Raw genomic sequence first — 13,091 nt, 5'->3', positions numbered from 1 at the left:
TACCTAGTTGTTTGAAGTTGACTAAGGAGATGTGTCCCAAGACACAAGAAGAGGAAGATAAGATGTCCAAGGTACCCTATACTTCAGCTATAGGAAGCCTGATGTATGCTATGGTATGCATTAGGCCAACTATTACACATGCAATGGGAGTTGTTAGCAGGTATATGAGTCATCCAGGAACTGAGCATTAGAATGCAGTCTAATGGATTCTCAGATATTTGAGAGGAACATCCAATAAGTGTTTACACTTTGGGGGCTCTACTATTGATTTATAGGACTATGTTGACTCAGATTTGGCAGGGGATATTGATACTAGGTGGAGTACTACATGTTATGTCTTTACTATGTGTGGGGCAATTGTGAGCTAGGTTTCTAGGTTATAGAAGGTTAATGCTTTATCCACTACAGAGGCAGAGTATGTAGCTATTATAGAGATAGCAAAGGAGATGATTGATGTATGCCATGCTTCAACTATAGGAAGATTGATGTATGCCATGGTATGTACAAGGCTAGATATTGCCCATGTAGTGGGAGTTGTTAGCAGGTATACGAGTCATCCAAGAATTAATAATTGGAATGTAGTTAAATGGATTCTTAGATATTTGAGAGGAACATCTAGTAAGTGTCTACATTTTGGGGGCTCTACTATTGATTTACAAGGCTATGTTGACTCAAATTTGGTAGGGGATATTGATACTCAGTGGAGTGCTATATGTTATCTATTTACTATTAGTGGGGCAGCAATGAGCTGGGTTTATTGATTGTATAATTTTAATGGTTTATCCTCTATAGATGTTGTTGCTACAAAGGCAACCAAGGAGATGATATGGTTTCAGTTCTTCTTGGAAGAATTAGGACATCCTTAGAAGGATAATTATTTTTTTATAGATGTTCAAAGTACCATTCATCTTGCAAAGAATTATGTTTTGCATTCAAAGAGAAAACACATACAATTGCGGTACCATTTCATTTTGTTAGTTTTGGATAATGGACAGTTAAAACTAGACAATATACATATAGATGATAATCCAATAGATATTTTTACCAAAGTTGTAACAAGGGTGAATTTAAACTCCTCTTTAGCTTTAGTTGGTCTTCTCAACTAAACATAATAAAAGAACAATAGAGTCTAGGGTGATTTGATATTCAAGTGGGAGCTGCAAGTTTAGCAGTACTATGATTAGTCTCCAAGTGGGAGGTTATTATTGTGGAGTCTAATTAGTCTCCAAGTAGGAGATTATTGTGATCTGGAGCCTAATTAGACTCAAAGGTTTATTCAGTGTGGTTTTCTCCCCATATTATTTCTAAGATGGGGTCAAGGGAAAACACCCCTATGGGGTCCTAGGGCAGCACCCTAGATGCACTCCCTGTCATAGTATAGGGTGGGGTTGAGGGGAAATGCCTCTCTAGGGTCTTTGAGGGTAGCACCCCCAAAGCCAAAAATGCCCTTATATTGTAAAAGGTGTCAGCTAATATTTTTTCTATTAGATGACTTACTCTAGCCCTTATTTTGTAAGTGACAAAAGCTTTTATAAAAAGGCTTAGGGTTAGGGATTCCATAATGTAATGGTGATATTGTAGCTTCTTGTGGTGGTATTGAGTTGTAAGGGATTGTGGATTATAATCATTGGATAATAATAATATTAGACTTGTTGTTGGTGGACGCAGCCCAAGGATTGGGTGAACCACATTAAATCTTGGTGTCTTGTGTTCTCTTCTATGTGATCTATTATTTTTTGATATTGGTTATATTTGCATGTAACTATTATTTCTCTCTGCGGTTAATCCTAACATGGTAGAGATAAATTTGAATATACTATTTGGTGTATCACCTCCTCTTAGAATAGATGAGGTAGTTTTCTTTCATGCATTCATCCTCCTTTTCTCTCTCAATAAATAGTTAGGTGCATTCTAATAGTAAGGAAGTCAACCTTCTCCAAAGACTCAATCTCAAGTTCCAAAGTTCCACACTTTAGATATTATTTCCATGTTATACAAGGCTACTTTTAGGTAAGACTTTAAGCAAGGGTACAAGCTTTTGTGTCAACAATTACTACTAGATTCATCATCAATGTCTTCTTCAACAATGTAACAAGACTTCTTATCTTTTACCTTTGTAGTCCCTATATCCTTTTTTGTCTTTTCCATCTCTTCTTCCTAAAAACTTGTTGTCTTTCCTTTCATCCTTATCACCTCTATTAGGGCATCTTGTAGCAATATGACCAACTTTATTGCATGAAAAAATAGATTATAGGAAGTTTACCTTTGTATTTTCATTTGCCTCTTGGTAGTTTCCTAGTCATTAATGCTTCAAGATCCTCAAGATCATCATTAGAAGATTCACTTTCACTATCCTCATACTTTCCTTTCTTCTTATATTTATGTAAAACCAATTGTGACTTGAAAGAAGATTTTATAGCTGGGGCATTAAAATTATCAAAATTTGATAATTCAAAAGCAGCGAGTCTACCAACTAGACTATCCAAGGTTAGATCATTACTAGGAGTACATCTTAGTTCTTCTATAGAAGAAACTCTAATAACATAAATAAGAATTCAAGTTCTTAATACCTTGTTGATTATAGTCTCATGACTGATCTTTCCATTAGCTCCTCTAATAGCATTCACAACTTCTTTGATTCTCTCAATATATTGAGCAATGCTCTCACCTTCTATCATCTTTATGTTATCATAATTTCCTCTTAATATTTATGATTTTTCTCTTAGTATATTCTTGTCTCCTCCATGGATCTTTTCCAACTTTATCATCAAACATTGAGTAGCTTAGGGCAGATGCAATCTCCAACATTGCATGATTGTCCTCTTGTTTCTCCTTTATCTACTAGGTTGTCATAGGTGCAGGTATAGTCACATACTAATTCTCCAAGTAGAATACCATTAAATATCAAATCCAAATAATGTGAGGCTTCATCAAACTTTTCCATGCAGGGAAGTTTTCCTTGTTCAACTTAGGTATCTCCTTCCTATACATCTTGATCTTTAGCTTTAAGTCCCTTCAAACTTTTCCTTCACAAATAGAAATAGCTTTGATACAAATTTTTATAATGATTTAGAATAACTAAGAGGAGAGGGGTGAATAATTTATCCTTAGGTCCAGATGTACCAATTAAAATTTTGAACTCTTCAAATAACTTAGATCTAATATATAATCTAATCAATCTCTATAGAAATAAATCAGTAACATAAACTACCAATTCACTATCCTAATAATAATAAAATTTTGTAAAATGTAAAATATTAATAGTAAACACCTAAAATAATATCCACACAAGTAAGACACTAGGATTTAACATAGAAACCCAATTTGGGAAAAACCACTAGTAACATGTCAACAAATTTTCACTCTTATGAAGTGAGCTTTGTTTTGGACCAACCTTGTTAAAGGTTACAATATACATTGTTAGGTGTGAACCTTTTAAATTATTTAATCACCATGTTCGGAGTCACCTTGTTAGAGGACTCAAGAACAGTCTAATAGAATGTCACCTTGATTAAAGGATTTTAGCTAATGCAATGGTTAGAAAATAACAACAATTTGACATGATAAATACAACTAACTTTTTAAATAAAGATCACAATTTGGTTCAACAACTGATTCATTGGCTAGCCTTCATTTTCATCTCCATTATTAATTTTCTTGGCAACCCTTCATGCAATCACATTTCTCCTTAGCTCTTAATTGTTCAGCCTTCTTCTTAAGTTCACTAATCAATAGAATGAACAACTACTCCAACCTCTATTAGATTAGCCCTTATACCTCCTTAAATAGTTAGCTTTATCTTTTATTTCTTAAATACCACCATTGATCTTAGGTTTAGGTTAGATTCATCGAATCCTTCTATATTTATTTTTCCTCGTCGTAGAAAATTCTCCTAACTTCTCTTTGAATCCATGCCTAGAAACATTTTTTCCCTTGCGTTAAGTGTTCTAGCTCATGATTCCTTATCTTTAACATGCTTTACATACTTCAAGAATTCAACTATGTTAGCCAAAAATCTCAATTCCTTCACAAAATTATAAATGCTAATACTTGGCCAAAACTATGTTCCTCGGCCTTAGTCATCACTCACTAGTAGATTTGGGGTTAATTTTTGACCTTATACAATTTTCCATTTATATTTATTTTTGTGAATATCCTAAGTTGGTCAAAAATTTGACCAACAAGGATTATAAACAAAAAAAAGAAAAGTGCATGGGAGGAGGGATTTTCACTATGAGCTCATGAGTGCGAGAGGGATAATGCAAAAGATAATGAGGTGAAAAAAAAACCTTGATTTCACCAATAACTACAAGAATGATTTCATTGAGAATTGACACAGTGATAACACAAAAGCTGAGTTCTATTCTTTACTTGGTCTCTATACTACTATACTTCCCTTTTTCAAAGTGATACAATTTACAACTGTCCAAGGTATCATTGATGCCTTGAAGCATGGGAAGAGAAATCATGTGATTTATTTGGGAATTCAAACTAGGTGTCAATGGACAACATTGACTCAATCCCTCTCCATGCAATCTTCTTCTTCTTCTATAGTTAAGCATCTCAAGATCACAGTCATTGGTGTGAATTATGATAACCTAGAAGACAACAGAAGAAGACTTATAGAGTTTTCTAAATCTCTAGAATTCCCATTTTGTACAACCCAGTAAAGATCTCAAAGCTAGAGGACATTAATAAAGGTGTATTCAATGTAAAATCATGTGAGTTCATGGTCATGAATGTTCCAACTATTTTCAAAACTTTGTTATATGAACCTAACAAACAAATCTCATTTCTCTGGTAAGTCATTTGTTTAGGAGGATAATTTCCAAACAAAGCTCAAAGACATTATTGAGTGAAAAATCATCAATTTTTGAGTCATTTAATCAACTCATTGGACACCAAAAACTTGTTCATCATCTTATCGATGGAGGTAAATTAAGAATAAATGTTTTTCTAAAGCTCTATTGTTAATATTTTGAGTAATGGTGTGTTTTTATAGGGGTAAGTTTTATTGTTTTACAATTTAGAAACAAGGCAGTAGAGTTAATCTAGATTTTTGGAATTTCGTTATTTTTCTGTAGATCATAGAAATTTAGATACCTAAGAACTTTACACTAAAATTTTCTTTACAATAATTAAAAATAAGGGTTTTCATACAGTTGTATAAAATTACTCATTTGAAATAGGGGTAGGAGCAGGGGCATTTTTTGTCCCAAACAATAAAACTAAAGTTTTCATTAAGCTATCTTTCCTCATTGTTTGGTTTTGTATACAACTATCATGTCTTATTAAGGAGAGATAGTGTTCTTTCTAGTGCGACATTCATATGGCTTCTTTTAGAGTGGCTAGAGTACCACTTGTTGACACTAATTTGCATTAGCCTTGTATTTTGTATTATGATCTCTTTTCTTTGGTCGAGTGTTGCATTTTTCTTTAACAGGTTAGTCTTTTTTTCACATTGTATTATAGGTTAGGCTAATTTTTCTATGTAGTGGCTCATAGCATAGTCTATCTTAATGGATTTCATGTTTTGAAAAATATTTAACCTTCATTTTTATTTCTTTTTAGGTCTTCTCCAAGTGTTCCCTAAATTTCTATTCCAAAGAATATCTTTATTGATGTTGTTGTTACTATCAAAAATTAAAAAAATTGGTTATGAAGCTTTCTACAAGATGTTGTAGTAGGGAAAGATGTTAAGACATTCCTTGTGGTATTTTTGTTTTCTTATATAATGTTCTTTCCTACAATATTATATCATATTCATCCATTAAAATTTGAGCCATGTGGAATCCAAAATACAATTTTTTAACTTTGTAGGTTGTAGGAGTTTTGTTTATTGCTGCTATAATTAGTAGTTATTGCAACATTTTCATAATATTTTACATAGGTAAGTTATTAAGAGTTTTCCCTGAGTTTATTTTTCCATTATTATGAATAGTTTATTTCATTTGTTTTGAGTTGAATTGGTATTTGGTATATTTGGAAAGAGAGAAATAATATGATTTTCAAATATAGAAAGATTCCAATGGTTTTTTTTAAGCCCTTATCCATACAATCAAGGAAAATATGATGATTTTGCATCCTTTTAGTCATGGTTGTCCTCTCAAGTCCTTAGATTGGGATATCACTAAAAAATGGAACCTTGTGGAGTCTCATAATAATAACAAAAATTTCATGGTTAAAATAAAAAAGAAATATAAAATGCCCCCCAACCCCTTATTATTGGTTGTTAATCATATGAATTGCAATGATGTGGTCGTATCTCATATTTGTGGAGTGTAGTCTAGTGATTTGGTTTTAGAAATTGAGAAATAGTTGTTACAATATGACATTTATTATTAGTGTATTGAGAAGGAAATGGATAAGAAGTATAAAATTGTATTATAGGTATGGTCCCTTGCTATTGGTTAGATCAAAACATGTATGGAGGAAATTAATATCTTCTAAAAATATAGTCTATAGTGGTATGCCATGTAGTAGCCAGTTTTCAAATACAATGTGAGTAGATCAAGAATGATCTTAGTGATATTGATAAAACCTACAAAATTATCAAGGGTTTGAATGGTGTGTGTAGGAAAAGAGTCAATGAGCTACAGATTGAGTTTCTACCTCAACAACAATAGAGGGAAGACTTGATAAAGATATTTTGGCTTACAATGGATATGACTAAAGTTAGGATGGAGCAAGTTGTCAATCTATTGGCTCAAGCAAAACCACCTGCTCAACACTATGGTATCAATACAAAACAACAATAAAAAATCCTCAAACTTATCCAAATGATTTGTTTTGCAAGATCTTGTGTACTTTCTCGTACACAAAATGGAGTCAAATATCAAAAAAGGAATCAACCAACCATAACAAAAGAAAAACATTTTCCTACCACACCACAATGGTGTATATAGATGTATGAGAATTAAACTATTTTTTTCTCGTGCAAGAAATGGACACTTCATACTATAAGTAAATCAATCCTTCCCTAATGATTATAGTCAAAGCCTACTTATCTCCTATCTATGGATTCATTGAAATTCATCCTCTTAACATAGGTTAATGGATGCATAAATATTTTTATACTAAACAAAATTATTCAAACACATTCCCCTACCATATATTTACACAAAAAGCACACATAGATATTATATATATAGTTTCCTTGAGATTGGTCAAGGATAGAATAGTGGAAGAGTTTCCATGGGCAAGGAGTAAAATTGGATTTAAAACAAATATGAGATTATCATCCATACACCTCCAAATGTTCTTAATTCTTCCAACTCATGGAATATTTTAGCTACCTAACATGTCTAGAGCAAGAGCACGTTGGTAAATGGGAAATCAACATCACCAAATAAGAAAATCTTTTTCTATCAAAAATCTAACTTAAGTTGCTAAACCTTTTCAAATGAAACTACGTTGATACCAACTATAAGGGAGACAGGGGTGAAACAACATGTACAATTTTAAACTTAATTTAACTTTAATATAGTTATTATTCATAAACTATAACAAATACACAATATGAAATCTTTCACAAGTACACAAGAGTAGTAAACTTATATAAAAATCCAAGATGGGAAATATCATAGGACATTCAGCCTCATAATAATAATGAATTACTTATGATAAGTAGACAACAGCCAACAAGAGGCACCAATCTTAGATTAAATATATGACCACCAACCAATGGATTATATTTATATCTATTGCATGATTATTGAGTGACAACCTAGTGACAAGGACATCAATCTTGTAATATCCCCTTATATTAATTCTTAGGAATAAGGAACAATTAAATCACAATAATCAATTTGAAATTTCCTTTCAAGAAGACTCTAAAAGTCCTTTACAAGATGTGTAATGACAGTAATTGACACCAATTAATATAAGAATGAAAAATTATGATTTACAAATGATGCTACATATAATATGATGATATAAGATATATTACTTATCAATAAAATAGAGTATCATAGTTAACTCAGCTATACTGACGAGATTTATGCCAAGATGATCTCTACTATATATCAGATCTACACTTCTATTATAACAATATGAATTGTGTGAAGTATCCTTGCAATTTTTACTATTTGTTTCTAATATATCAATATAAGATATACTACAAGTCTTCTCAATGTCCTGATAGCTAACTTTGATATGGCACTAATATCATAAAGTCTACTTTTATTGCTTATAGGAATGATGTATCTTGTTTTTCCTAATCTATATTATAAGTACCTAGAGAGGCTTGCAGAGAAGTAGAAATGAATGTTGTTCATTTACACATTTTTTTTATTATTATAAAAGTGGAGGTCTTATATGTTTATTTCTCTATGAGTGAAGGTCCTATATTTTTATTCCTCTTTGAAACATTACAAAAACTTGGGTGTTGTGTTATGTTTTTATCTTGTAGATATAGTGGAGAATTTGTTTCCAAGCTTTGTGTTGTGGATGTTATCATCACTATAACAAATCCATTGAAGGAGCTCGTATTGATAACTGCCAATATAATTCTTTTTGTTCTTTCACTTAATTATCTGATATAAAAAATTTCTTGTTATATCTTAGATGATGGTGCATCTCCCATCACTTCTAGTCTCTTGTAGAAATTTTGAGCTTTGCCAAAAAATGGGTACCATTTTGTAGAAATTTCAAAATAAAGAACAGGGCACCCTTTATGTATTTCTCCAAAGAAAATGAGTCATATGATCTTGATTTTGTCTGAGAATGGAAAGTATGAAGGTTATGATCATGTGATTAAAATATAGAAATCAATAGTTCCTATGTTATTAAATCATCATGCCTCCTTAACATTTTTAAATGATATTTTTTAGGATGAGTATGAATTTTCAAGAAAAGGATAAGAAAAACATTGAAGAAAAACAAGTTCCACCTAATTTTACTTCTGATCATAGTGTTGATGGTTTTGTGTATAGAAGCTTGGATGTTAGAAACCATACAAGTGTAGTATAGGTAATAGGGAGAGTATGAAGTTAAAATGATTGTGTATTATGTTTTTGCAATATAAACTTTAATCAAGATAGTAAGAGCTTCTCTAGAGGATGAATATCTCATACTATTAATTATTTTATATGTACATGTTATTCATGAAAACAAAATGGATCATGACAAGAAAGTTGATTCTCTTCCCCACCTGATATATTTTGCTAGAGAGAAATGCCCCAATGTCAGACATCAGTATAGGGCTAGTGCCATGAATGTCATGGTTAGTAGATTTTTGTTATTTATCTTTCTATAACTTATTTACAAAGTTTCTAGTATAAATTGTGATTGAAAAAGTTTTTGAATAATTGCTTGGAAATTTTAATAGTAATGTCAACTATGAAGAATAACATGAAATATATAATATTGTACCATCAACTATGATAGGTTTTGATGGTTTGAAAATATATACTATTTCTTAATATGAAATTTGCTGATATAATGTGGTGTTGGGTTTTTAGAAAATAGTCTAAGTGTTGATGACAAATTCTCCTTTCACACTAAATTTGGATAGTGATATGCATGCCAATGATTGTAGAGCTATACAACATGCTATGTGTTTTTTCCTTGAATGTAAATCAGAGAAATAATGTAGTTTTGTTCAATTCCCTCAAGTTTTCCATGGAAGTCTCAAGCATGATCCCTTTGGACACTAGCTGAAAATACTCATAGAAGTAAGAAGTAACTTACTATCTTTTCTAAACTAATTATTCAACAGTTGTATAACATTTTTGGCCAATTTATTACATGATTATAGATATAAAAATGGAGATGTTGGGTGTATGCATACTATTGGTAAGGGATCAAATGCACTCCAAGGCCCTCTTTATGGAGGAACTAGCTGCTTTCGTAGAAGAAAAGGCTTGTATGTGTTGTCACTTGAGATTGATCAATACCAGAGGAAAGGAAGTGAAAGACAAAGACAAGGTAATAGAATATCTTTGGCATTAGATTGGTTTAGAGATTGAAGTTTAGTATATATGGCATGTTGTTTTACCAAATTCAAATATTTCACATGAAATAATGATATATATTACTAAATATATTTTAATAGCTTAATGTTCATAGTAGTATTGTATATTAATGGTAAATGTTTAATTATTTTTATATTTAAGTATAATCTTGATATCTTTGCTGATTTTATTTTTGTTGTTAACTATTTGGTGTGTACTAACAACATTTTAAAACTATGGGAATCCTTTGGAAAACTCCCCAAACCTAATTAAAAACAATAAATTATAATTTCAATCCTATTTGAAGCAAGCTTTCTAGAAGTTACTTTTATAGTTGTACACCATTTTGTTTTTAGGCGTGTGACAAATATAGTATCTAGTAGATGTTTGAGGCAATTATGATAAGGACTCATCTATTCTACTTTCTTTTATTTACTAAGATTTTTATTGCACTTGATCCTATTTGAATTTGTTATTTTTTAAGAAGCTTATCTAATAATGCATTATTATCTTTTATTAAATAAAATATATTTATAGAAAATGAAATGTGAGGAACAGTCATGTTGACATGTGGTTGGAATAGTGATTCATAAAAGGCTTATAAATTTTTTTTGTAAACCCTTTAAATATTCAATCAATAACATGTATGATTTACCTAAGTAGAGATTCTAGACTTTACATCATCTTGTTCATTTGAGGTATTGAGGAAAGCATTTGGAGAATCCCATGCCCTAGTTGAAGTAGCTTGATCTATACTAAGTTTCATTCCATGCAATCACTATACCCTTCCTTCCTTGGTTATAGAGGAAGCTTTGATGGTTGCTAGTTGTAGTTATGAAACCAAAACTACTTAGGGTAAAGTGGTAGAAGATGCATAACCTTTCTCTTTTTCTTAAAAATAATTCCTACTGAAAGAGAGCCCATCATCTTATATTAATCTTATAGGATGTCCACTATCCATTTGAAATGTAAATTTTTGTTTTTGGATTTGATTATGTATGTTTTTTTAGCATCAATTTTCTAGATCATACTTTGCAATCCATCATCAAGATAAGAGAAAGCAAGAATGGAAAAGTGAAATATGAAGACCAATCCTCTTTTTCTTTTTATTTCCCTTTGGTTGGGCTTGGTCTATATATTTCACTTTTTAATGCATTCTCTCATTCTAATGATGGATCATGAAGTATGATCTAAAACATTGATGCTTAGAAAATATACACAATCAAATCCAAACACAAAAATCTACACGTCACCTTATATATTAGATATTTGATGCAACCCACAAAAATCTTCCAAAGCATAAATGCTAACTCACTTTTGAATGGTTGAAGGTGAGATGGATGTATGGATCTATAGTTGAGGATGTTATGATAGGAATGAAGATTCATTATCTAGCTTGGCATTCCATTAGTGTCCAACCAAAGGAACCATTTTTCATGGGATGTACAAAAACCACTAGTTCTAATACCCTTTTTTAGAAGAAGAGATGGGAAACAGAACTGCTTGAAATATTTGTAAGCAAACATTGTCCTTTCATTGGACTCAAAAGAGCCATTAAACTGAGGTAGAGGATGCTTTATTCTTATTTCTTCCTATGGGTTGTTTGGTCAATACCAATTATTTGCTATGCCTTACTTCCTACCATGAGTCTTCTATATCATAAATCATTCCTACCCAAGGTTAGTTAAATTTAATTTTATATTAATATCATCTTATCTATCTAAATTGAAATACACTATTAACCTATTAGCCACTGGTCTTGTCATATGGTTGTGGTATGAATAATATATTATGTGTTTTGATTTAGATCATCTTTATGACAAGATAAGTTTTGAAAAAGGAAGTCAATTTTGACTAATTAACAATTAGACCTTATGTGTGATGTCTAAACGACCCATTTGATTTGTTGAGTTGGTGCATCTTTAATCATATTAGTAAATGAGTCTATGTGTTTTTAGATGGGCCACCTAAACAAGCCAAATCTTAGAATGTGTTAATTAAATTATATCAAAAAGATGAACTCATTTTTATTTATAGATTTATATACGATAAGTTTCATTTTTTAACTCTATCTTTACTTCTAATGTAGATCACAGAGGTTTCTTTTCCTATTACACTAGCACTCTTCCTTTCAGTCTATGGATATTAGCTTGTGAAATACATTCTTCTTGGGTGTTCTATAAGAGAGTGGTGGAATAACCAATTCATGTGGCTCATTATGTGCACATCTTAATGGTTCATTGAAATATTTGATGTTGCAATGAAGTTCTTGGGATTGTCTAAGACAATATTTGTTGTGACTCCAAAGGGGTTAAAGGAAGAAGATAATGGTGATGAGGGTGAGTTTACATTTTTTTCCTCTACATTGTTCATCAGACCACTACAATATTATTATTAAACTTAGTAGGCTTTTCTTGGAACATAATTTCAATTATGGACAGTGTAAGTGAGGTTGTTTGTAAAGTATTTGTGCAGTGTTTGGGTAGTCATAAATCTCTAGCCATTTGTGAAAGGATTGGTTAGAAAGGGAAAGAGAGGCATTCCTTAGAGTGTTATCATGAAATCTTGTTCCTTAGCTATTTTCATAAACACTACACCAGCTTAATTTAGTGAAGGGTGTTTTTCCTATTTGCTAATCTCACTTATTTAAATTGTATGAATCTTCCTAGATATATTCTTCTATTATGAAATGTTTTATCTTTCATCCTTTCTACTAAGGAACTCTTCTTCTATTAACAATATGTCTATATTTCCATACCATTTCTGAATATATATTTATGGTCCACTAAATTCTTTGAATAAGAAAAATTAGAAAATGATAATATTTTTAATTCAAATTTAAGTTGGAGAGGTTCTAGATACTTGATAAGTATGTTGTGTGTGGTAATTACAATTGATTGTGATTTTTAACATTGTAAACATTTTTGTAGTTCTTTTCTCAATAGTAGACATGCAATATTGTTTTATGTGTTACTTTTGTAGGTCTCTTGTAGGCATTTCTTGATATGCATAACATGATTTTTCATTTAAAAATATAAATAGATTCTCTTTTTTTTTGTATCCATGCTAAAATATTTTTTTACTTTCAATATATAAAATGCCAATAGTTTAAAATGTAAATTTGAGATGACTTAAGTT

At 31.1% G+C, this 13,091-nt stretch overlaps 1 pseudogene; it reads left to right on the top strand.

Moving 5' to 3' along the window:
* The window catches only part of LOC149543300 (putative cellulose synthase-like protein H3), a 111,294-nt pseudogene extending 98,736 nt beyond the window's left edge, over nucleotides 1–12,558 (top strand).
* Nucleotides 12,559–13,091: the final 533 nt, after the last annotated feature.

This window comes from Cupressus sempervirens, chromosome 8 (genome assembly GCF_028749045.1).
Source record: "Cupressus sempervirens isolate cs-2001-9-10 chromosome 8, ASM2874904v1, whole genome shotgun sequence".
Classification (NCBI taxonomy): domain Eukaryota; kingdom Viridiplantae; phylum Streptophyta; class Pinopsida; order Cupressales; family Cupressaceae; genus Cupressus; species Cupressus sempervirens.
Note: the sequence above shows the minus strand (reverse complement) of the source record. Positions and strands in the feature narration are given on the sequence as shown.